This window comes from Odocoileus virginianus, chromosome 2 (genome assembly GCF_023699985.2).
Source record: "Odocoileus virginianus isolate 20LAN1187 ecotype Illinois chromosome 2, Ovbor_1.2, whole genome shotgun sequence".
NCBI classification, from domain to species: domain Eukaryota; kingdom Metazoa; phylum Chordata; class Mammalia; order Artiodactyla; family Cervidae; genus Odocoileus; species Odocoileus virginianus.
In genome coordinates this window covers 27979601-28003541 of record NC_069675.1, presented here as the reverse complement: position 1 = coordinate 28003541, position 23941 = coordinate 27979601, and the positions used below count along the sequence as shown (strand labels likewise).

Genomic DNA, 23941 nt, shown 5'->3' with positions numbered 1-23941 from the left:
GTCACCACCCATTTCATTACGTGCCTGGTGGATCGCCCACGGGGAATTAAGTCATGTTCTTGGTCAGTGAATAACCGAGAGGCCATATGAAACGGACACCCAGGCAGGTGACTCGGCCGGGACCCAAGTCCCTGGAGAGCTTCTCTTCGTGTATCCAGACCCTCAGTTCACGCAGACTCCTGGGAGGGGGCGTGCGGGGTGGGGGTGGAGGCGGGAAAATCTGGCACGGCTTCTGCTTCCTCGTCTGTAAAAAGGAGGTGACCGTGTTTATTTCTCGGGGGTGACTGTGAGGGTTAAAGGAGGCAGTGAGCGTGAAAAAGCCGGTGCCTAGCGGGTGAGGGTTCATTTAACCTGACTGCTGCTCCCCTTTGCCTCATCCCCCCCACCCCCACCCCCCCCCCCCCCCCCCCCCCCCCCCCGGCCCCAACAGGGCCCCAAACACACCAACACCGTTTTACTTGCAGCGGGAGCCGAGAAATCCTTGTGAGCTCAATTCCAAACAGCTGGGGTCAGGGCCAGCGATCATACTGTTGGGGGGATTTCAGGCCCTTTCCCTTTCCCTGCCAAGAAGCCCTGTCCTCTTAGCGCCTACAGCCCAGACGCAGGGCTCCTCCCTGAGACCGAGCCGCCTAGCCGCAGGCTGAAAAGAGAAAGAAAGTGAAAGTCACTCGGTCCCTTCCGACTCTTTGCCACCCCCATGGACTATACAGTCCATGGATTCCCCGGGCCAGAATACTGAGTGGATAGCTGTTCCCTTCTCCAGACGATCTTTCCAACCCAGGGATCGAACCCAGGCCTCCGCATTGCAGGCGGATTCTTTACCCGCTGAGCCACAAGGGAAAGCCCAGTGGCAGGCTCAAGGGCCTCCATTACTCCGCCCCTGCAACCCGATGTGGTAAGTAGACCCGGGTACAAAATAGCTATCATTCTTCCTCCTGACACATGAGGAGACAGGCTAGGAGAAGCCAAGCTATTTCTCTGGGTCACAGAGCTAGTTCCTGTGTTCCAACCATCACCCCAGGCTTGGTGCCCAGCGCGGACTCCGCACCCTAGGCCCTCCGGACTTGGGGGATGAGGGCGCCCCCTGGAGGCCTCTCCTGGGAGTGCAGTCTCAGTTCAGTCGCTCAGTTTTGTCGGACTGTTGGCGACCCCATGAGCTGCAGCATGCCAGGCCTCCCTGTCCTTCACCAACTCCCGGAGCTTGCTCAAACTCGTGTCCACCCGCCGGCAGGAGGGAGAAAACCTGGCATCGGGAGCTCCCTCCCCAGGATCAAGGTGCTGCACTGAGAAATCCAAGAACTGGTGGTGGGGACGCAGGGTACCCGGGAAGAGGGCGGATAGGGTGTGAAGATCTGGGCTTCATCCAGGCTTGGTCCTCTGCTCCAGCGCAGCAAAGATACCTACTCACCGCAAAAAATGGCCAACTGCTGACTGACCAGTTGGTTTGTCCTCCAGCCAGAGTGCTGCAGTGGGGCCAGAGTTGCCTGCGCTGTGGCTTCAGGTCTGCAGCTATTAGACTGGTGATCTCAGGAGATTGAAGTAGGCATGTTGGAGAGAGTGTGTGAGAGGTGGCGAGGGTTCCTAATCCTGGTTTTCCTGGTCACAAGTGGGTGGTCTTGGGACCAGCTAAACTCCCCCAAAATGTGGATAATAGTATCTGTTTCAATGGGATGTTGTTATTTAGTCTCTAAGCCATATTCAACTCTTTGCGACCCCGTGGACTGTAGCCCGCTGGGGTCCTCTGTCCATGGGATTTTCCAGGCAAGGATACTCAAGTGGGTTGCCATTTCCTTCTCCAGGATCTTCCCAACCCAGGGATCGAACCTGCATCTCCCACACTGTCAGGTGAATTCTTTACCACTGAGCCACCAGGAAAGCCCCCAATGGACTGTTAGAAAGATTAATTAACACATAAGAAAGCTCTTGTAAAGTTACTGGGCCAGGGCAAACACTAGGTTTGTATTTGCTATCACCCTAAATCCACGAAGGCAGTGAGACACTGCAGGTGCGCCAAGCTCAGTGAATCTGAACTTGTTGGTTTATTTTCTCAGAGAGCGAGTTCTCTGTCTTTGGATGCCCCTCCATGGAACCACTTTGTACTTCTCTGACCCAGCACTGCCTGGCCAAGGTGGGTAGCCCAAGCTGGGGTTCGGGTTCCATTTACTTGAGACTTGAAGACATTCTCTGTGTGCTTTTTGTTTCTTTGTTTGGTGGCATTTGGCAATCTGATATGGGTGAAATATTGTATTATATTTGTTTTAATTTGCATGTTTCTGAACACCAGTTCTAACCCCATCACTGTATTTATTTTTCTTCCTTCTAATCTCAATCCAGAAATTGACTAGTGTGTGACTTGCACTGTAGAGCTTACAAAGCACTGTCATATAATCACTAAGGCCTCCCAACAAGGAAATGACGTGTGCATCATCCCCACTTCAGGGTTGTGGGAAGTGAGGCTAAAGGTATGAAGCACCACATCTGAGATGCAAGTGGGCCTTAATATGGATCTTCCAATGTTGGAGCCTATAATGTTCTTTCCATTAAATACCTTTCCACCAATTTGTAACAAAGCTCTACAAACTTACACATTTTAAATTCCTTTTATTACTTACTATTATTTCAGAAATAAGGTTACCTTATTTAACACTGTTATTCTGGTTATCATTTGAATGACTGCATAATACAACATTTTACTGTAATTTACTCATCAGCGCCAGATCATCTCTCATTTAGGCCATTCTGGTGTTGCTATGTTAGAAGCAATGCTACTACAGCCTTTTGGGGCCAGAGAAATTTTCTGCTCTGAATTATTTCCTTAGAGTGAATTCACAAGAATTGGATTAGGGACTCAATGAGCATTTTTACGACTCTTGATTCACCTTGGTATTATTGACCTTCAAAGGAACCAAACCTTTTTATTAGTTATCCATCAATGTATGCATTCTTTGTTTTGTTTAGTCAGTTCTCCATTCATCCATCCATCCACCCATCCATTCACCCTTCCATCCATCCATCCAATGTATACCACATGTCCTGTAAATTTTAAATATATTGCAGAAATCCCAAACCAGCATGTATTCTGGTAGATGCATATGGATGTGGATATAGTGGGGGAAGTTCCTGCCCCGCCCTCCATCCTGTCTCCTAGTTGCTACCCTTTTCTTAGACCAACCCCTGTTGCCCCCTGGGTCCCCTGAGCGATAGGTTCCCAGGCTCTGCCTCCACTCCCACCCCACCCCACCCTTCTGCTTCCCTCAGCTGACTCCTTCATTGATGCTGGCAGTCCTGACTCCCTCAGCTTCCCTTTGCTTATTTTGGAAGGTCTGGTCATTTAACTGCAGCTGCTGGAGTCGTTTGGTTCCAGCAGTTTCCCTAGAGGCTGGCTGGTTGGGGGTCTATGCCAGAGACAGCTTGCCTGAGTCAAGGGAAGTCAGGACCCTGGGGGAGAAAGAGGCCAGCAGTAGCTCTAGGACATCCTCAAAGGCCAGTGGACTGTTGTAGGAGAATTGACTGTGTGTGAGCTTGGCCCCAGTCTTCCTTCATGGCGTTGGAAGGTTACAAATGTTTTTGAGGTGCTCTGCTCCTTCCTACCTACAGACAGGTTATCATAGCATGTATGTGAGTGTGGTGTGTTTCTAGGAACACTGGGAAACACTGCTGAGGGGACTCTCTTTTCTCCAAGAGAATCTTGACAATGATGTTTTTAAGAAATTAAATCTTCCTTCTGTTTCTTTAGTAAATAAGTAAAACATTGCTGTGATGGAAAGTACAGATAAACAATAAAAAAAATCACTTCTGACTCCACCATCTAGCAGTGGCCATGTTAACACAGGGGGTCCACCCTTTGAAGGGGACTGGTGTGGCTAAAGTGTGGCTGGAAGGTGTGGATTAAGGCCAAATTATTTTGTGTCCCCAGGAGCCATCCGGAGAGAGGTCACGGGCCTTGTTCTCAGACCTGAGGTCAAAGCCTGGTTCTGTCTATTTCCCAGTTGTGTGACCTTGGATAAGTCACTCAACTTCTCTGAACCTTTACTTGCTCATCTGTAAGATGGGAACAATAGTATCTACCTCATGGGATTAAATGACAGCAAATGTGTCTCATGGCTGACACGTGGTAGAAGCTGTTCAGTCACATCAGTCCCTCCCCAGGAGTCTGGATCATTGCCTGTGAAGTGTATTCCAAGCAAGGGAGGCAAAAATTTATTTATGACTGATTGATTCTTTGAAAATCATTTGCAGGCTCATAGGACCCAATGTCAGTGAGGCCTGAGGGAATGTACACTCTCATGGCTGCCGGAGAGAGGGTTTCATTGGTACAATTTTTACTTGGGGAGAAGTAGGTGACATGCTTAAAAACACTTGAAAACCCCAATGTCTACCCCATAGTCCAGCAATGCTACTGTCAATAACCATCTGATGGAGATGATCACTCAAGATGTGTATATAAGTGTTCTTTCTTAGTGTTCTTTTCCATGTTAAAGTGACAAATAAGCTGTCATACAACAAAGCACGTGCATCTAACCCTGACTTGTCCTTACAATGGAAGCACTACCGGTAATGAATGAAGTTTTAAGTCTAAGTTTATTAACACAAAAGAATGTAATATATTGTTGAATGAAAAAAAGAGTGAATGTACAGTTTGATTTCTTATTTGTAAAAACTTGTACTTGTACCCACATTTGTATAGAAAAATGTTTTGGGTAATTTCTAAGGCTCTTATCCTTGGTTTGGGGCTTCCCTGGTGGCTCAGATGGTAAAGAACCTGCCTGTAATCCAAGAGACCCAAGTTTGAGCCCTGGGTTTGGAAGATCCCCTGGAGAAGGGAATGGCAACCACTCCAGTATTCCTGTCTGGAGAACTCCATGGACAAAGGAGCCTGGTGGACTACATCCCATGGGGTCACAAAGAGTCTCTCTCTCTCTCTCTCTCTCTCTCTCTCTCTCACACACACACACACACACACACACACACACGACTGACAACTAACACTTTCACTTTCATCGTTGGTTTAAGATGCCCTCTATTCCTTAAAGTGAATTCTCTGAGGCCAACTCTAGTGGGCGGTGTGAGTAGCCAAACACATCCCAATCAATTCAGAAACAAGCTCTTCTGCTTGTAGGGTTTGTGTTCTTCAGAATGCTCCCTGGATCATAAAACACACACCTCCAGTCTTGGTTTTCCCAATTGGGTCGGGGAGGCATGTGGAGAGCCACTGCTCTCGGCCCTGTCCGCTAAGGGGAGCTCAGGTTTCCACAGAGGCAAGCTCTGCACATTAACTGTAGGGAACAGCAGGGGAAAAGGTCAGCACTGGCCTTGGGACATTGGCCTAAAAGTACTCAGGGAGCATCCATTGTATGCAACTGATGCTGAAGCTGAAACTCCAATACTTTGGCCAACTGGTGTGAAGAACTGACTCATTTGAAAAGACCCTGATGCTGAGAAAGATTGAAGGTGGGAGGATGTCAGGAAGCATTTAACAAGAGGCTTCCTGTGTGTTGTTTTGGATCTGTCAGGAACCCTCTGGCCCTTATTAATTCCTGAATATTCAGGAATTAAGAGGAGAGGCATGCCTTTCCCAGGGCTGAAGAATCCTGGCATTTCTCATTACGGTGATAAGTACCCTCTTCCTTCTTATGAACCATACGATAAAAGGTGATTGCAACTCTCTCTTTGATAGGGATGTCTTATGTTTTGTAAGTCTGGAATTTTTATCTTTGCTGAGAATAACCACCTTGTAAGACAGTATATATGCACACACCATGTTGATTAAAACACCTTTGCTCCATCAGAGCTTGGGTCCCCGTGTCTTTCTTTCTTTCTATTCTTTCTGTTCTATCTCTCTTATTTCTGGCTAATTCCTTGGAGCGCGGAAGCCCGCTGAACTCACTTTCTTGCCCGGGCTTCTAAGACCCTCTCGAGAAGGCACACTGCGCCTTCACCCACTCGAGAGGGCGCCTGGTGCCTACGTGCAGCGGCGCGAGCCCTGAGAACAGAACTCCACTGGCTTTCCGCGTAAACCAGGGGATATCAGCCTCTTTCTCTTACTTTCTTATCATTGACTCCGGACCACCAGGTTCTGGTCCATTAAAGGACCAGCAGGAGGAGAAGAGGATGACAGAGGATGAGATGGTTGGATGGCATCAGCGACTCAATGGACATGAGTTTGAGTAGGCTCTGGGAGTTGGTGATGGACAGGGAGGCCTGGCGTGCTGCGGTCCATGGGGTCGCAGAGTCAGACACGACTGAGCAACTGAACTGATTGTATGCAATGCACTCTGCCAGGTGAACAAAGATGAATGAGGCACAGCTGCTTCCCTTAAGGAACTCAGTGACTGGTAAGAGGGGAGGGGGTGACCCAGAGGAGGAGGGGAGCCCTGCTTGGGAGAGCTGGGAGAGCAGTTCCCTATAGCATCCCTAAGGGATGGTCCCAGAGGCTAATGTTGTAAAGCCTTGACCCTGTTATCTTAAGACACAGGCTTGTGACTGAAGGATAGTCATTTTTACCCCAGATGTGTTAGGAAAGTGACTTTCTGTGTACACGCTGCCCCGTGTGTGCACACACACAGATGCACACACAGACACACACACACACACACAAACTCATAACCCCAAAGGGAGATGAGAAAAGTCCACTTCCCCACAGTCTGATCCCTTCAGGCTCATCCGCACAAACAATGCTGGGTGACTCATAGCTTGTGACTCAGCACTGCAGGGCTAAGGTCCTGTCGGCAAGGGGCGGACATCTCACTAGCTGTCCTTTCTGTCTTCTGAGATGGACGACCCCCCCCCCCCCCAGCCTGGCCTCTACCTCCAAACCAGGTGATCCTGGAGGGGGGCAGCTCATTAGTGTAGGACGTGGGGGAGCATCCAAGAGAAACTTCTGGGCAATGCGGGTGACGGGAGGGGGTGTTACATTACAAAAGGATTTACGGAAGATGTATTTCAACACTGCATTCCCCACTGGGCATTCAGAATAGGGTATGATTTCCCAAAAAAAAATCATTTCCTGGCATCTTCTCAGGAATCCATCGATTGTGCAAAGTGAGGTTGGAGTGAGGAATGGTTGGGGGAGCAGAAGAAACTCCCCGTTGAAAAGTCAGAGTGGGCTTTGGACCTTTGGGGTCATTTCCTCCCACCACCTTGACCCCCTGTCATCACCTTTACTCTCCTCTGGCTCCCCGCTCCTTCCTCCTCATCTGGCCCTGAGCTCAGGGCTGGAGACTGAGGGGAGAGGCTGCTCTGGTCCCTGCTGGCAGCTTGATTCCCTTCAGCTACTCCTGAGAACACTGTGCCAGAGAAGCCGATTCCTTCTTCTGCTGCCAGTATTTTTATCAGGCATTCACTGTGGCTCTGCCATGTTCTAGGGTAATGAAATGAGGGTGGGGGAATGCGAGAGGCCAGACATTCAACCAGGAGCCAAAGGTCTCATGTGGTGTGCCTAGGAAAGGGTGGTTTTAAATTCTCATCATGGGGTGGAGGTATACAGAAAGGCTGCCATTTGGGGGCCAGGCTTCAGTTCAGAGAAGATGTCGCTGCATTCTAGAGCAGGCTTCCACTGTTCTGGGCAACCGGATATTCAGACCCTTATGTCAGTAGCTTGGGAATGTCCCAGATTGGAGGAGAAGGGGGCTTTGCCTTTGAGATAGCCATAGGCAATATTTTCAGGGCATCCCTGGTCTAAGAAGGAAAATGGAATTTCTCCCCTTCCTGTTCCCATCCTTCATAACAATTAATTAACATTGGCAATGGGAACCCAAAGTGGGCAGAGGAATCCAAGGTTTCTGCTAATCTCACTGGGGCCACTCATGAGACGCCTTAAACGTGGCCTTATTTGTCAGATGATTGCAAGGAATAAATGAGTCCTTTGATGAGAAAGTGCTAAATAACAAAAACAACATTATTAATTATAGATCATTTAAAAGACCAGGGGGACTTCCCTGGTGGTCCAGTGGCTAAGACTCCAAGCTCCCAGAGCAGGGGACCTGGGTTCGATCCCTGGTCAGGGAACTATATCCCACATGCTGCAACTAAATTTGCAAGCCTCAACTAAAGGGTCTTGCATGCCGCAATGAAGATCTAATATCCCATGGGCTGCAACCAAGACCTGGCACACTCAAAGAAATAAATAAATAAAAATTTATTTCCTATGCTAACGCCTTTGTGCAGATCACAAAAACTGAAAAATTCTTAAAGAGATGGGTATACCAGACCACCTTCCCTGCCTCCTGAGAAACTTGTATGCAGGACAAGAAACAACAGTTAGAACTGGACATGGAACAACAGACTGGTTCCAAATTGGGAAAGGAGTACATCAAGGCTATATATTGTCACCCTGCTTATTTAACTTCTATGCAGAGTACATCAAGTGAAATGCTGGGCTGGATGAATTACAAGTTGGAGTCAAGATTGCTGGGAGAAATATCAACAACCTCAGATATGCAGATGACACTACTCTAATGACAGAAAGTGAAGAGGAACTAAAGAGTCCTCTTGATGAGGGTGATTGGTCACAGATTGGTTGACTGGATATCAAGGCTGTATTATCGTTGTTCGGTCAGTCAGTCGTGTACGACTTTGCCACTCCATGAACTATAGTACACTAGGCTCCTCTGTTCTCCACTATCTCTTGAAGTTTGCTCAAACTCATGTCCATTGAGTCAGTGATGCTATCTAACCATCTCATCCTCTGCCATCCCCTTCTTCTTTTGTGCTCAATCTTTCTCAGCATCAGGTCTTTTCCAATGAGTCAGTTTTTCATATCAGGTGGCCAAAGTACTGGAGCTTCAGCTTCAGCATCAGTCCTTCCAGTGAATATGCAGGGTTGATTTCTTTAGGATTGACTGGTTTGATCTCCTTGCAGTCCAAGGGACTCTCAAGAGTCTTATCCAGCACCACAGTTTGAAAGCATCAATTCTTCAGCACTCAGCCTTTTTTATGAGCCAACTCTCACATCTGTATGTGACTACTGGAAAAATCATAGCTTTAACTATACAAACCTTTGTCAACAAAGTGATGTCTCTACTTTTTAATATGCTGTCTAGTATTATTAAAGCTATAAGGATGTTCTAAAGACTGGACCATTCCTTCACCCAGGGAACAGGCAGTTTCCTGTAGGGCCAGCTTGGGGGAGGAAATAGAACCATAGGGCGAAGGTGAGGAATAAAAAAAAAAGGCAGTGGGACTGTTGTGCTGGGGTTGGGGAGGGCAGGGAGAGGATGGAGAGGAAGCTTGGGAATTGGGAAAGAGAAAAGGTACATTGTCTTCTGGGGTGAAGTTGATGGGGTCCCAGTATTGTGTCCTAGGGTTGGAAGTGCTAAGACAAAGTTATGGTATGGGGAATAGAAATCTTGTGTGTTGACCCATGAGGACTGTGGCAGAAGACTGAACTTGTGTAGAAATGTGTACATTTCAGATAGACAAGGACAGACAGAAATGAAATAGAGATCGTGAAAACCTGGAAAAGAAAGAAGTCTGACCTCCTCAACCTCAGAAGGGGCGGTGGGGGATGCCCCTTCCCCTCTGCCCAGAGATAGGCTCACAGATGTCTTGGGGGCTGTGGATGGGGTGATTGGGAAGGTGGGGCTAGCGTGTGGAGAGGGGCTGACCTGAAGAACAGAGAGGGGGATCCAGGCTCTGAAAGTGAGGCCCACAGTCTTTCTGTGGACCAGACATAAGAGCCAGGCTTTACTGTCCCAGCCCCACCTCCTACCCCCACCAATGAACAATGCATTTATAGCAAAGAGGTGTTTGACTCTTCCTCAGAGCAGTACCCGTCGAAGAAGAAGGAATACAACAGCCTCTGCCGGAAAAACTGCCCTCTCCCTTTTCTTGCCTGGTCAGTGCCCTGGGAGGTGAGTGGGGGAGGCTGATCTTGGATCTGGTCAGAAAGGGGGCTGGTCTTCACCCCCACGTGGACTGGGGTGGACCAAAGGCCAGGACTCTAGTGCTCACATTTCACAGAGGAGCACCAAGGCACGTGTTAATCATGAGAGCTCTTCCTGTGATCTAGCGCTTGGCCACTCTAAGTACTTTGCAGCTGGGCGTTCTCATCTCAGCCCTGCTATTCCAACCCCTTTTCCAGACTCGAAGGCAGGCACAGAGAGGTGATGGAACGCACTTGCCTGAGGTCCCAGAGCAGAAGGGGTACAGCTGGACTCCAAGCCTGACAGTCCTGCTGTCTGCTCTCTGAGGCCTGTTCTCCAACCCCAACCGGTCTGATGGCACATTTCCTCTTCAAGTGGCTTAACGTGCAGCAGATTCTGCCAGGCTCAGGCCGGGCACCCTGGGGGCTCTAGAATCTGCGTCCCGGGCTCAGGACGGGAGAGACCAGCCAGGCAGAGGGGCCTCAGAGGCCCCAGGGCTGGGGTGGGGGTCAAAGTTGAGTGGGGGTTAGACTAAACCAACAGCAAAGGCAGGCTAGTTTGGTCTATAAACAAACAAAAGTGAGCCACAGTGAGGCAGACACATGTCCTGGAGACAGCCCTGCTTTCATTGTGTGTGTGTGCGTGTGTGTTTTGAGCAAGTTGCCAAAACACTCCAAACCCTGCCAGTGGAGATGGACTCGGCTGCACCTGACCTGTGCTGACTCGGGTCCCTGTGGCCCACAGTATCAGAGACAGCTGAACATGCCATAAACTCCAAAGAAGAAAGCAAATTCCCCTAGCTCACTGGAGTGGGGCTGCTGGTGGCGGGGAGGAGCCCCTCAAACTTGGGCAGGTACTGAACATCAGAGAGGACTCAGGGGCTCTTCTGGAACTTGGCCGAGGAGGCCCGAGAGGTGGGGTCCAGGCCTGGCCGTGCCTCTACCCCTGGGGGACCCGGGGCTGGTTGCCCCTCGAGCCGCATCAGGGCCCTGGGAACACAGACGCCAACTTTTGCTCTTGGTGGGATTGTGCTTATCACTGGGACACCTTCTTGGGAGCCCTGCTCAAGCATCTGGGCTCCTGCTGGCTTCTGTGGGCTGGGGCACCCTGACACCCCATCTGAGGCAGGGTTTCTCAGCCTTAGCACTGTTGACTTTGGGGGTTGGATAATTCTTTGTGGTAAAGCCCACCCTGTGCATTTCAGGAGGTACTGCAGCACACCCGCCTTCTACCCATTAGATGCCAGTTGCATCTCCTGTCCCTGCAGCCCTAAATGTCTCAGGACTTGACAAATTGTCCCCATTGAGAAGCACAGGCCTAAGGGGTGGGCTCGGGTGTGGAGGAGCCCTGGGACTGGAAGTTGCTGGACTGGTGGGACTGTGGGTGGATCCCTTGATCTCTCCCCAGCTCCTCGAATTTCTGCCTCTTGTCAGGGGAACCAGAACTCTGGGCCACAAGACAGAAGAAGGCAGGAAGCTGTTGGAGACCCAGAAAGCTGTTTTAAGTTGGGTTGGGTAGGCTGGGGTCACAGGCTGTCCCCCCAGGAGAGCACAAGGAGTGAACTGTGTGGTCAGAGAAGGTGGCGGGGAACCCAGGTGTGTTACCTTTGAGAGCAGCTTCACTGGGTATGCAGAAATCATGCCTGCCCATGACACGAAGCACATCTAACTGGTTGCTGGTGCCTTGGGGACCTTCTTTCTCCCAACCACTTGTGATGGCGTCCGCTCCTGCTGCCTCTGTCCCCTGGGCGACTGCTGGTTCCACACCCACCAGTGCTAAGGCTGTGTCCAGTCCTCCTTGCTTCTTCCTGGGCTCCTGCAATAGCTCCCAGTAGCCTTCAGCTTCCACTCGCTCCCACATCCACCCTCTCCCCTGATCTGCTTTCCATGAAGAAAAAAAGGTGCTCAGTTGTGTCCGACTCTTTGTGACCCCATGGACTATACAGCCCATGGAATTCTCTAGGCCAGAATACCACAGTGGGTAGCCTTTCCCTTCTCCAGAGGATCTTCCCAACCCAGGGATCGATCGAACCCAGGTCTCCTGCTTTGCAGGCGGATTCTTCACCAGCTGAGCTATCAGGAAAGCCCTGCTCTCCATATTACAGAGGTTTTGTCTGAGAAACAGATCTTCACATCATCTGCCTAAACCCTTCTATGGCTTCCTGTGGCCCTCAGGATGAAGCTCTATTCCCTTAGGCTGCCCACTCACCAGGCCTTCTTGTTTTGCCCTCCCTACAGCCTCAGCCTCATCCCTGGTGTTTCTCTCCCCCTTACTGTCATCCCATTTCAGACTCTTGCAGGTCTCCCCTGTGACACTCTTTCATACTTCTGTGCCTCTGCACTTTCTATTCCTCTGCCTGTGCTTTAGTTTACTGAACTCCTATTCACCCTTCAAGACCCAGTTTAGGAAACCTCCACTGTGAAACTTTCCCTGACCTCCCTGACCGAGCCGTTTGTTTCCTTCCCTGACCCACTCTCTTACCCTTATCTCAGGGAGGTTTTATTGCTTGTCTCCCATACTAGACTAAGAACTCCTGGAGGGAAGGTCCTTGAGCTCAGTGATGCCCAGCCCAGAGTCAGGCACATGGCATGGCCCAGCCAGTGCTTGTTGAGTTGAATATAATTCGGAGGCAGAAAGAGCTTCGGCCCCTGTTATCAAGGCAGAGGCCTCTCCCCAAGGAAGTTGTGACCTGCTGAGAGAGAAAGGCTGCCTTTCTTACCATGGGAGCTTTGAGGACACCCAAACATAAACCAACATAGGAATACATGGCAAGTTATTAAAGTGGCACCGCTGGTTCCAAAAGAGGAATCTAGAACAGGAGGAGAAAGGGGTGACAGAGGACAAGATGGTTGGATGGCATCATTGACTCAGTGGACATGAATGTGAGCAAGCTCCAGGAGATGGTGAAGGACAGAGAAGCCTGGTGTGCTGCAGCCCAGAGGGTCACAAAGAGTCGGACACGACTGAGCAACTGAATAAAAACAACAGAACCTCCAAAGGGGCTCTGAGATCCAGCATCTTGTTTATCGACAGGGAAACCGAGGCTGAGAAGTGGTGTGCCCTGCCCAGCATGTCAACTGGGATGAGAACGCAGCTCCTGAAGTACCAGTTTGGGGGCTATGACCCTGGCCCCCCAGGAGTAGCCCTGAGTACCCCAGCACAGCAGGAACAGATTCCCAAGGGAGTCAGGGTGGGGGTCCTGTGGCAAGTGCCCACTTAGCAGATCTTCACGGGGGCCAGTCCTCACTCCTGCTTTATGCCGGGAAGGTGCCAGCACCGGGGCCTGGCAGCTCAGTCAGGAAGTCTGTCGGAGGCGACAAGCCAGGATTTACAACAGGAACTGCTGTTTCCTGAGAATGCTGTGTTCCCAGAGGCCTTCCCTCCAGAGCCGCGACCGCCCCACCCACCCTGCATAGTCACCCATTACTGCAGGTTCAGCCTCGGCCTCCAAACCTGCAACGTCGCTGCTGAGGAGCCGCACCCCCCCAGCCCCCACCAAGGTTGGACCTTGGCCTTGGCTGTCACATCCTCACCCCAAAAGTCCTGAAGCCTGCTCTGACCTCCTGAGTGACACAGGGCAGTTTGTCGGAGCTGCCTCGGTGTCATAAGAGCTTGTGTCACAGGACGGGAAAGGCCTGACCTAAGGCCAGGTGCTTTGTTAGTGTCACGGGGCTAGGGACACATGTGCCCTCGCCACCTCTCCATCGCTGCTGCTCTCCATGTCCCCATAGCCTCTCCTCTTACCCCAGTGTCTCTTTTTTTTGCACTTGTCTCCCTTGCTAAGTTAAATGCCATTGGGTTTGGGGCCCGGGCAGGGGGTAGGGGGAGTCGCATGTCAAAGAATTGCATGGGCTTTTTGCGTGCAAACTCCCAGGGGCCAGAGACAAAACCTGCTATCTCCAGAGGCTCAAGGATATAACCCATCTTCCTTTTTCTTTCTTCTTTCCTTTTTCTAGTATAGCTGCCACCACCCACTCTCAGTGTCACAGGGAGACTGAGGTGGCCATAGGATGGATATCAGGTCAGAGGACCCAGAAGGGTTCAAATCTCTCCCGCCCCTCCCAGGCCTCACAGGAAAAGGTCAAGCAAAATTGTTCAGTCATTAAGTAGTAGCTTTGCAACCCCATGGACTGCAGCGCTCCAGGCTCCCCTGTCCTTCACCATTTCTGGGGCACTTTGTTGCTGGCTGGAGCCTTGACCCTAAACCTAGGAACCAATGCAGAACCACCTTTTCCCTCAGAATCAGGGCCCAGAACCTGGACCAAAGGGCCTCCCCATGCTGGCATGGCCGCAGCTAGCTGTCAGGGAAGCAGAGGCCGGCCCAGAAGCAGCAGTTGTAACATGTAGGCTTCATGGCCTAGGTGGCCTTCCTGGCATCAGACTCAGGCTCACCTTGTCTGGATGGAGCAGACTTGGGATGGGGGAGAATTGCTGCCTGGGGCTACTTGTAACAAGTGGGGAGAGGGAGACACGTGGAGAGACACCTCTTCTAAGGAAGAGCAACCCCTAGGCCTTTCCTCTCCAGACTCAGCCCCTACCTGCTGGGCACTGCGCTGGCTTGACCTGCAAGGGGCCACACCCTACTGCTCAGTGACCCCGCCTGCTAGCATACGGACCCCATCTATATCCTCCAGTTGGCCCAGAAGTGTGGTGGGAAGGGACACAGAGAACTTTTTTCCTCTCCCGGCTGAGGGCCACACCCGCACCTCCCTGCCCTGACATGCTTGGAGTTTCATTCCACAGCCTGCTTCCCTGCAGTGACCCCAGAGGCCGTTCTCCTACCAAGTTTCCCAGGATCGCTGTGGAGCATCAGGTGCCAGACAACAAAAGCAACAGACGCAGGAGGTGGTGAGGGTTCTGCAGACCTCGCCTTCTTTTCTCAGGAGTCCCAGGATGCCTGGTGAGCCCTGGGATTGTGGCATTGTGTTCTCACTGGGCAGCGTCCCTCTACCACATCTCAGTTTTCTCTAGTTGCCCCCAAGTCCTCCAAAAACATCGCTCAGATAAAATAGGGTGGCAAGACAGTTGGTGGAGTGAAAAAGTGGACCCAGCCAGATCTGGGATGCAATCTCTGCTTTCCCACTTCCTGACTGAGAACTTGGACAAGTTCCTAGCTTCTCAGGCCTGGGTTTGGGTATCTTCAGGACAGGGGTGCTGTCTTCCAAGGTGACTGGGATCCCACACAATCCTCAGGGTGCCTGGCAGCATCAGATGCTCAGTGAGTGGTACCCAAGAGTCACTCTGGATTAGAAACTAGGCATCCATAATGATAATGATAAAAATGAACATTGAGAACACATACTACATGCAAAACCTAATTCTATTTAATCCAAGAATAGCTCTATAGGGAAGGTACTATCCTTATTCCCATTTTACAGAAGGAACTTGGGGTACAGAGAAGTAAGTAATTTGTTGAAGAAGCAGAGCCAAGATTCGAACCAGAGACCTGGACTTCAGAGTGGTTACTTTAGGAAGCATTAAAAAGGGCCAGAAGTTAAGCTGGGGTACTAATCAAACACAGCCTGGAGGCTTTTTTGTCCTTCAGGATGGGAACCCCCTGCATATGGTACAGATCTCACTAGGGAGGTAGCCCACCCCCTTGACTGCAGACAATGCTCTCTGAGCCCTGCCAGGTGGGTGCTGTGTGGGGAGAGCAGCCTTTCCGGTCTTTCAGGGTCTCTGTTAAAAGAGATCACCTAACTTGTTGCCCAGTTCTGATACAGCCCAGACCCAGGCATCTGGGTGTGGGGGGTGGGGTGGTGAGTAGGGTCTGGGACTCAGGATATGGAGGGAAGGGTCGTCTGCAGCACTTATGCTGGGGATGAGAGCCAGAAGCTGGGATGGCAGCACTGCTGACTTGCAGAAGATCTCTGTTGGCATGCGGGCCATGTGAAGGAAGGCTTGTAATTGTAGCTATAAATCAAACACAGAGGAAAAACTGTCAAACTTTGGGGAGTTATTTTGTACAGAAGAGATGGAAAAATGCAGCTGTGGTGTGAGAGCTGGGCTGACTGGATGTTGGCAGAGGCGGGATGCATGGGGTCATCATGGAATGGAGGGGGACCCCTGCTCCACAAAGCTATTACTGTCGCCCTCACTTGCAGGATGACGAAATAGCCAGTTACCCAGAGAAGGAGGCTTTTCCTCCTAGGGGCTGCCCTGGGAGACAACTGTGAATAAGCTCCGCTTATCTTTAGCCCTTTTGTTCTCTCTGTGGATGTGAGTTCCGGCCAGGCTACTTATAGCTCTGTGCCCTTCGGCAAGATGCTTAAAGGGAAATGACTCTAAGTGTTTGGTGCCTGCTAGGTGTCAGCTCCTGGAATTGGCCTCAGCTGGAGTGTAGCATCTTCCTCAGTAATAGAACCTGACTTAATTCAAGCATCCACTTTCCCCCAGCCGGCCACATGCCTCAGCCCAGCTGGGCCTATCTTTAGCTTTATGTGTTGGGTCCTGATTGGTTCAAGTCAATCACGATGGTTCCATTCCTCTTGCCGGTGAGGCCTGGACATGTGACCCAATTCTGGCCAATGAGATACAAGGAGAAAATCTATTTGGGATGCTTCAGAAGAAGATTTCTCGTTCTCCAAAGAGATCTCTCTTACACCTCTGGATATTGTGCCTGGAACCATTCTAACCATCTACTTACCAGCCCAAGGCTGACAATAGCACCAAGGATAGCCAGGCAGAAAGCTGGAAAGAACCTGGGTCTTTGGTGATGTCACTGAACTGCTAATTAACTCTTGCTGGAGCCAGCCTACCTTGTGATTTTTTGTTATGTAAGGTTGCTTAAGCCGCTTTGAGTTAGGTTTTCTGCTAAGGGGTTTTTATCACTTCTTGTTTCACAAAAAAATGCAAGTGTGTTCTCTTCCCCACATTGGAGGGTCCCATAGCTGGGTTACTTGGTCCCTGTGGTGTCATTCTCTTTTAGCTTTTGCATCTGGTTGTAATCTCCCCATTGTTGGACATGTCTATATGCCATGTGTTCTGAACCCCAGTCTTGATTGTCATGCAGCCCTCACAATGACTTGGTGAGGTAGGTGGTCCTATGGTATTGGTTTCCTCTTATTGATTCCTATAAGTTAAGGAGGCTTGGGGAATAGCTGAACACATGTCAGCTCTGTGTGAGAAAGACACATACCTTCTCAGAACCCCTCCACCTGGCCCAGCCTGAGGTCCCCAGAGGAGAACCCATGAGAACAATCTGCACCTCCTAATCTGGAAAACCCAGGTTGTGGGGCCAAAGGCTGAGCAAGGGAAGGGGTGGGCAGGGGCCAGGCTGGTAAGCACTGGCCTGAGGGCATCAGCGTGAGAGGGAGAAAGGCTGGGGAGGGCAGCTAGCAGCCAGTGGGGAGGGCATGCCTGGCACTCAGAGACCAAAGTGGGGGCACCAGGCTGGGTCTAGAATGGCAGCTCCCCAGGGGCTCTGGGAGCACAAGTGAGGGGCATTTAGGGCAGCTCCTCTCTGAATTGTGTCCTGAGTGTGCCCATGTGGAGATGGAGTCCAGGGTTAGGGAATCACTTGTCATATGCAAGAAGGGGCCTCTCTTGCACAGTTCACCTGGACACCTTACTTCCAATGGTGCTTGTAATATTTCAAGGGAGTTACCTGCCCTCATCCACTATATCCCTGCCCTCTAACAGCTGTCCACCCAGCCAAATGTTTACGAGAATGTTCAGAATTGAAGGACAGTAGAGAGTTTTACAGACAAACAAACGCTACAAGAGTTTAGCATCATTAAATCAGCCTTATACGAGATGTTAAAGGGCCTTATCTAGGTGGAAAAGAAAAATCCACAACTTGAAATAGGAAAATTATGAAAGGAGAAAACAAATATACAGTAAACACTTCTAAAGCTAGTAGGAAGGTTAAAAGACAAAAGTAGTAAAATCATCTATAATAAGAGGTTAAGGCATACATAAAACAAAAGATATAAAATATGATGCCAAAAACATTAAAAGTAGGGGTGGGGGAGGAAAAATGTAAGATTTCTAGAATGGGTTTGAACTTAAGAAATAATCAACTTAAACACATATATATTAATATGAACCTCATGGTAACCACAAGACAAAAACCTATAATAGATACACATAGAAAAAGAGGAGGGAATCCAAACAAAATACTAAAAATAGTCATCAGATAACAAGAGAGCAATAAAAGAAGAAAGTGACAACAACAACAACAAAAAAAACTCTACAAAAACTACCAGAAAACAATTATCAAAATGGCAATTAGTACAAGAAAAAAGTGAAAGTGTTAGTCACTCAGTCCTGTTCGACTCTTTGCAACCCCATGGACTGTAACCCACCAGGCTTCTCTGTCCATGAGATTCTCCAGGCAAAAATACTGGGGTAGATTGCCATTTCCTTCTCCAGGGGATCCAGAATCTTTACCACTTGAGCCACCATGGAAGCCCCAATAGGTACAAACCTATCAATAATTTTTAAAAATGTAATTGCACTAAATGTTCCAATCAAAAGACAGACTGGCTGAATGGATTAAAAAAAAAAAGACTCTTAAGTTCAAGCGGTTTTTTCTGAAAAATCTCCTCTGGATTGTCTGTTTTTATTGGAAAACAACCTAACTATATGAGTAAAGGAAATTTTGAAAAAAAAATTAGCCACTGTCTTGACAAACATCATCGTTTTTTTCTATTTTCTTCCAATCTTGGTTCAAGTGATGGCTTACTTTCACCACACCATCCTGTGTCCTACCACATTAAATTGGCTCAGCACCCACCGCCCCCCCCCCCCACCACCCCCCAGGTAGACGGACATCCTCTCGGCTGCTCCCGGTCCAGGCTCCACCTTCTCCGCCCTGGGGTCTGACCCATGTGGACTGTGCATACTTGCTCTCATGCCCTCTGTCTTTTGGTTGGGTTTGGCCAATGTGGAGGGCACCAGCCAGAGCTTGTAAAGAGGGAGGAGGGTAAAGTTCATCTATATTCCTTTGCTAGGACTGCCATAACAGAGTGCTATGGGCTGAGTGGCTTAAACAACATAAATATATTTCTGCCAGCTCTGGAGGCTGAAAGTGCAAGATCAAGGTGTCAGCAGGTTGGGTGTCTTCTGAGGCCTCTCTCCTTGGCTTGTGTTTCCACTGTCTTCTCTCTCCATCTTTCCTCTCTGCACTCCTGTTCCTGGTGTCACTTTGTCCAGACTTCCTCTTCTCATTAGGTTTCCAGCCAGCTTGGATGAGGGCCCATCCTAATGGCTTCATCTAAACTTAATCACTTCTGTGAAGGCTCTAGCTCCAAGTACAGGCACATTCTGAAACTCTGCGCGTTAGGGCTTCAACAGGAATTTGGTGGGGGAGACAATTCAGCTCATAACGTCTTTCCTCTGACCCCCTCCCTGCGGGGTCACTGAGCTGTCTGTGCCCCTCAAACAGAAGGCCACGACTCTCGTCAGGCAGCCTGTTCTGTTTCTGTCCCCTCAGGCCTAGTAGAGTTAATGGTGCTGGGCTGGTACCAGCTCCACTGTTTTCACACACACAAGGCTGCCCACACCTCTGTAAATAGTCCCTTCATTCAACTCTCTCACATGATCCGTTTTGAGCATGCCATCTGTTTCCTGCTGGGCCCCTGCCTGATATACCAGGTATGGTGGCAGACCCAACAGTGCTCCCGGCAGCTCTGAGAATGTCTGTGTGGGGGGGTGAGAGCCGGCTGGGTTCAGCTGTCTTGTTTCCTCAGCGTTGGAATACTCTGCCCTGTCGCTCACTAAAGGCATGAAGATGGAAAGTGAGGTATCTTGTGCCATGACCCAGCAAATGCCTTACAACAGAAGGTCATATACTTTTTTTGGCGGGGGGCGAGGGGTGGGGTGGGGGTGTCGGCGCTGCACAGCCTGTGAGATCTTAGTTCCCTCACCAAGGACAGAACCCGTGCTCCCTGCAGTGGAAGTGTGGAGTCCTAGCGACCGGACTGCCAGGAAAGTCCCTGTCACACTCTTCTAAGACTCTTGGCCATTGCTTCACACAGATACCTGTTGAATACCTGAATGTTCTCCTTGGCAGTGCCCTTCCCTTCCAGCTGCCAGCCCCAACTCTCAGATTCCCCTACTATTTCTTTTTCATGATGCAATTCTGTAGCACCCATCCACACTTTCAGCCCAAGCGGGCCATTCCTTGGGGACTTCGCATTTCACACCCAAGGACACATCCTGGTCCTCGCCAACAGAAGCACTCATTCTCTGGGGGACTCTGCCACCAACTGTAAACTAACAATTCTGCTTCTGCATAAAGCTTCATGGGTGTTCCCTGGCGACTCAGTGGTAAAGAATCCACCTGCAAGTGCAGGAGACTTGGGTTTGATCCCTGGGTCGGGAAGATCCCTTGGAGAAGGAAATGGCAACCCACTCCAGCATTCTTGCCTGGGACATCCCATGGACAGAGGAGCCTGGCAGGCTATAGTCCATGGGGTCACAAAAGAGTCAGACATGGCTTAGCAACTAAACACGGCATCAAGGACTGGAGTTATCCCCCAGGTGTAAAAGGGTCCCAGGCCCTCCCACCAGCAGGGTTTTCTTACTGGCTGCATGTTGCAATCATCTGGGAAACCTACAGAAAGTACTGATGCCTGGGCCCCATCTCCACAGGACATGACTGAGTGGTCTGGGGTATGACTGGACATAGGAATTTTATGGCCAGAGCTGGGAATCCCTGACCTGCAATGCTCTGCGGATTTTTTTAGGCAGCAGTGACACTGAAGTTGGTAAAACCTTCCCAAATCAAAGTCCTTTCCGGAGACTCCAAGGGCTGATTCTTGCTATTTGAGGTGATTGTAACCCGAGGTATCTTGAAATGCCCTGCGGTCCTAAGAGGAAGCGACCTCTTTTCACCTCAGAACCTTCTGAAGCCTGACACTGAAAGGGCCTTGTCCTCAGCCCCAGAGCCCTCCCATCCATCACAACTATCCTTTCCTGCCCCAAGGCGGGATTCTCACCCAATCTGCCTCCCACACCAAATTTTTTCTTTTTGACAACCATTAAAGATACAGTAAAAAAAAAAAAATCTTCTAAGAAGACATGTGTAACCCACTGGAAATTTCAAGGCGGTGAGTCACACTCCTGGGCCCCCTCAGATTCTTATGTAAGGTTGAGTCACTTTTTGTGAGGTCCATGCATAGCAGAAGGCAATTGAAAGACTCCCAAGATATGTGGATGAGTGTGTGTGTGTGTGTGTGTGTGTGTGTATGTGTGTGGTGAGTGTGTGAGAAAGAGAAAGGTCATTTGCAGCTTTAAGAGACTGGCAGTAACTCTGGATTAACTTTAGAGATTTCTCAGGAGACACAGATGAAAGATAATCAGGAGACCCTGGAGGTGGTGAAGCCATCAAGGAAATTCCACTCCTGGAGCCCCTCAACCTCAGTGGAGTCCTCTGCATCACCATAGGACTCAATTTTTTTTTTTAAATAATTTCTTGAGCCACACTGTCCAGTTGGGTACCACTAGCTCCCTACAGCTGTGGAGCACTTGACATGTGACTTGTCTAGTTTGAGATGTGCTGTAAGTATCACACACAGATGGGATTTTGAAGACTTAGTATGAAAAAAGAATATATATTGTTTAGCTTTTTCTGTATTGATTAGATGTTGAAATGACAATATTTTGGATATATTGGGTTAAAGTTAATTAAAATTAATCTCTGTTTCTTTTTTGCTTTCTTTTTGATGTGGCACATTTTTAAAGTCTTTGTTGAGTTTGTTACAGTGTTGCTTCTGTTTTATGCTTTGGTTTTTTGGCCATGAGGCATGTGGGATCCCAGGTCCCCAACCAGGGATTGAACCCACACCCCCTGCATGGAAAGATGAAGCCTTAACCACTGGACTGCCATGAAAGTCCCCTTCCTGTTTCTTTTTACCTGGGGTCCTGCCCCAAGCGTCACCAAAGTGAAAACAAAGGGACAAAGACAATGGAATAGACAACAGTGACTACTTAGGAGTAAAAAATCAGATGGGGAAGGGGGCATGGACTTTACTGGCCTGATAACGTTGAATCCAACATTGCACTGGGTTGGATGGTGTCCCCCTAAAATTCATGCCCATCTGGAACCTCTAAATGTGACTTTATTGAAATAGAATCTTTGCAGATGTAACTGGTTAATTTAAAATGAGATTTAACTGGGTTAAAGTGAACCCAAATTTCAGTGGTTGGTACCCTTATAAGAAGACAATGTGAAAATCAAGACACAGAAAGAAAAAAGGCAGTATGGTGAAGGCGGCAGACCTACCAAGGACTAACCAACAGAAGTTAAGAAGTAAGGAAGGATTCTTCCCAGAGCCTGCAGAGGGAGCGTGGCCCTGCTGCACCTTTATTTTTTTAATTTTTTTTTTTTTGCCTCACCACATGGCATGTAGTATCTTAGTTCTTTTGCCCCTTACAGTGGAAGCATGGAGTCTTAACCACTGGGCTTCCCGCTGACACCTTGATTTTAGGCTTCCAACCTCCAGAATTGTGAGAGAATAAATTTCTATTATGTTAAGCCACCCTGTTTGTGGTAGTTTTTTATAGCTGCCCCAGGAAACAAATACACTTAACATGAGAAAAAGAATGTAAAAGGGCACATCGATAATGTTTTTCTGTTGATTAAAAGTTGAAATGATAATATTCACTTGTGTTGATATAAATAGATTGGGTTAAATAAAATGTATCATTAACATGAATGTCATTTTTCTTTTTTTAAAAAGGTGGCTATTAGACAATATTAATACAGATGCAACTCTCATCTGTGGCTTGCATCTTATTTCTATTGAACAGCGGTGTTCCAGAGGGAAGGAAACACTGTGTGAGACACTGGGGTTCTTCATCCGAAGAAGAGGAAGTTGGTGAAACTTTGGAACCAGAATCCGCAAAGGTGGGAAGGTCTTTTTTCACAGAGCCCAGCAGGCAAGTCAGCATTTCAGCATGAGGTGAGGCCTGAGGGAGTGTGGAGGGGCTTGGAGGGGATGATAGGAGAAATCAGAGAGCTTCTTCTTTACCTGTAGAATGGGAACTCTGTGCTGCTCCTGGTCGGGAGTGAGAGCGGAGGTGAACTCCTTGGAGGACAACCACCCCTCCCAAAAGGGGTTCCTGCTCAGGGAAGGCCGGTTGAAGGGGTCTCTCTCCTAGGAGCCAGAGCCTCACACTTCTCACTGTTTCAAAGGCAGCGACCCACAGCCTGGCCACGGCTCTGGAATGCTGCATGAACACCTGGCTGTGGACGGTGTGGGAGAGGGGTCCTGGGGTTATCCAAACAGCCTACTGGCTCCAGAGGGTAGCAGTCGGGGGGGACAGAAGGTGGGGAGAAAGAAGCCATCTGGCTTAGCCAGGCCAGACTCTTGTTTTCCTTGGCTGGAGCTGGGATTTCTCCCAAGGTTTCTGCACTGAGACAGCAGTGAGCTGAGTTGGGTAGCGGCCCAAGGCTCTATTTTGCCCTGTCTGGACTGGAGGGGAACCAGAGATCACCCATGGGATGTGTGAGGTGTGCAGGTCTCCCTTAAAGTGTGTGCTATGCGACTGTCTTTGGAAGTGAGAGTTCAAGGGGGTAAGGATTCAATGAGCTGCCAGCCCCCAGCCCCGAACAGCCCATTTCCCAGGGTTTCTTTGGTTGTGGGCAGCAGGCTGGAGTGCTCCAGTCATTCTGAAGGCTTCAAGGAGGGACCAGAGTGACCTTGAAACTCCTCTCTGGAGCCCACCAGAAGAAGCGCCCCCTCACCTCTGCACCACAGCAGCCATCATTATTCCTATTGCTGTTACCGTTGGATGACTTTCCTAAAAACTCCCCAGGTGGGTCAAGAGCTCAGGTCACCCAGATTCCCCCCCACAGACCACCTGCACTTAACCAAGCCCCTGTGTGCCTGCTGTAAGGGACACCTGGGCATCCCTTTTCTGCCCCTGAATCGCCATCCCTGGGGAATGTGTCCCAGCTGAAATGCCAGTTCCCTCCAGGTGGAGTAACACAGCAAGTCATTCTGTCTCCAGGTGCGTCCTGAGTGCCACGAGGCCACGAGCCAGACCTGGTCCCGAATGTGACACAGAGGGAGCTGTGCTTCATTAAACCACGCTGGGGGGAAGTTAACTCTCCCATCTCCCCTTCTGGG

General features: G+C 49.6%; 1 long non-coding RNA gene across 1 annotated transcript; it reads left to right on the top strand.

Moving 5' to 3' along the window:
* The first annotated feature begins 533 nt into the window (after positions 1–533).
* LOC110126491 (uncharacterized) lies at positions 534–22738 on the top strand. Its single transcript, XR_011489905.1, has 3 exons — positions 534–895; positions 2052–2128; positions 22620–22738. It is a non-coding gene; the product is annotated as an uncharacterized lncRNA (long non-coding RNA).
* Positions 22739–23941: the final 1203 nt, after the last annotated feature.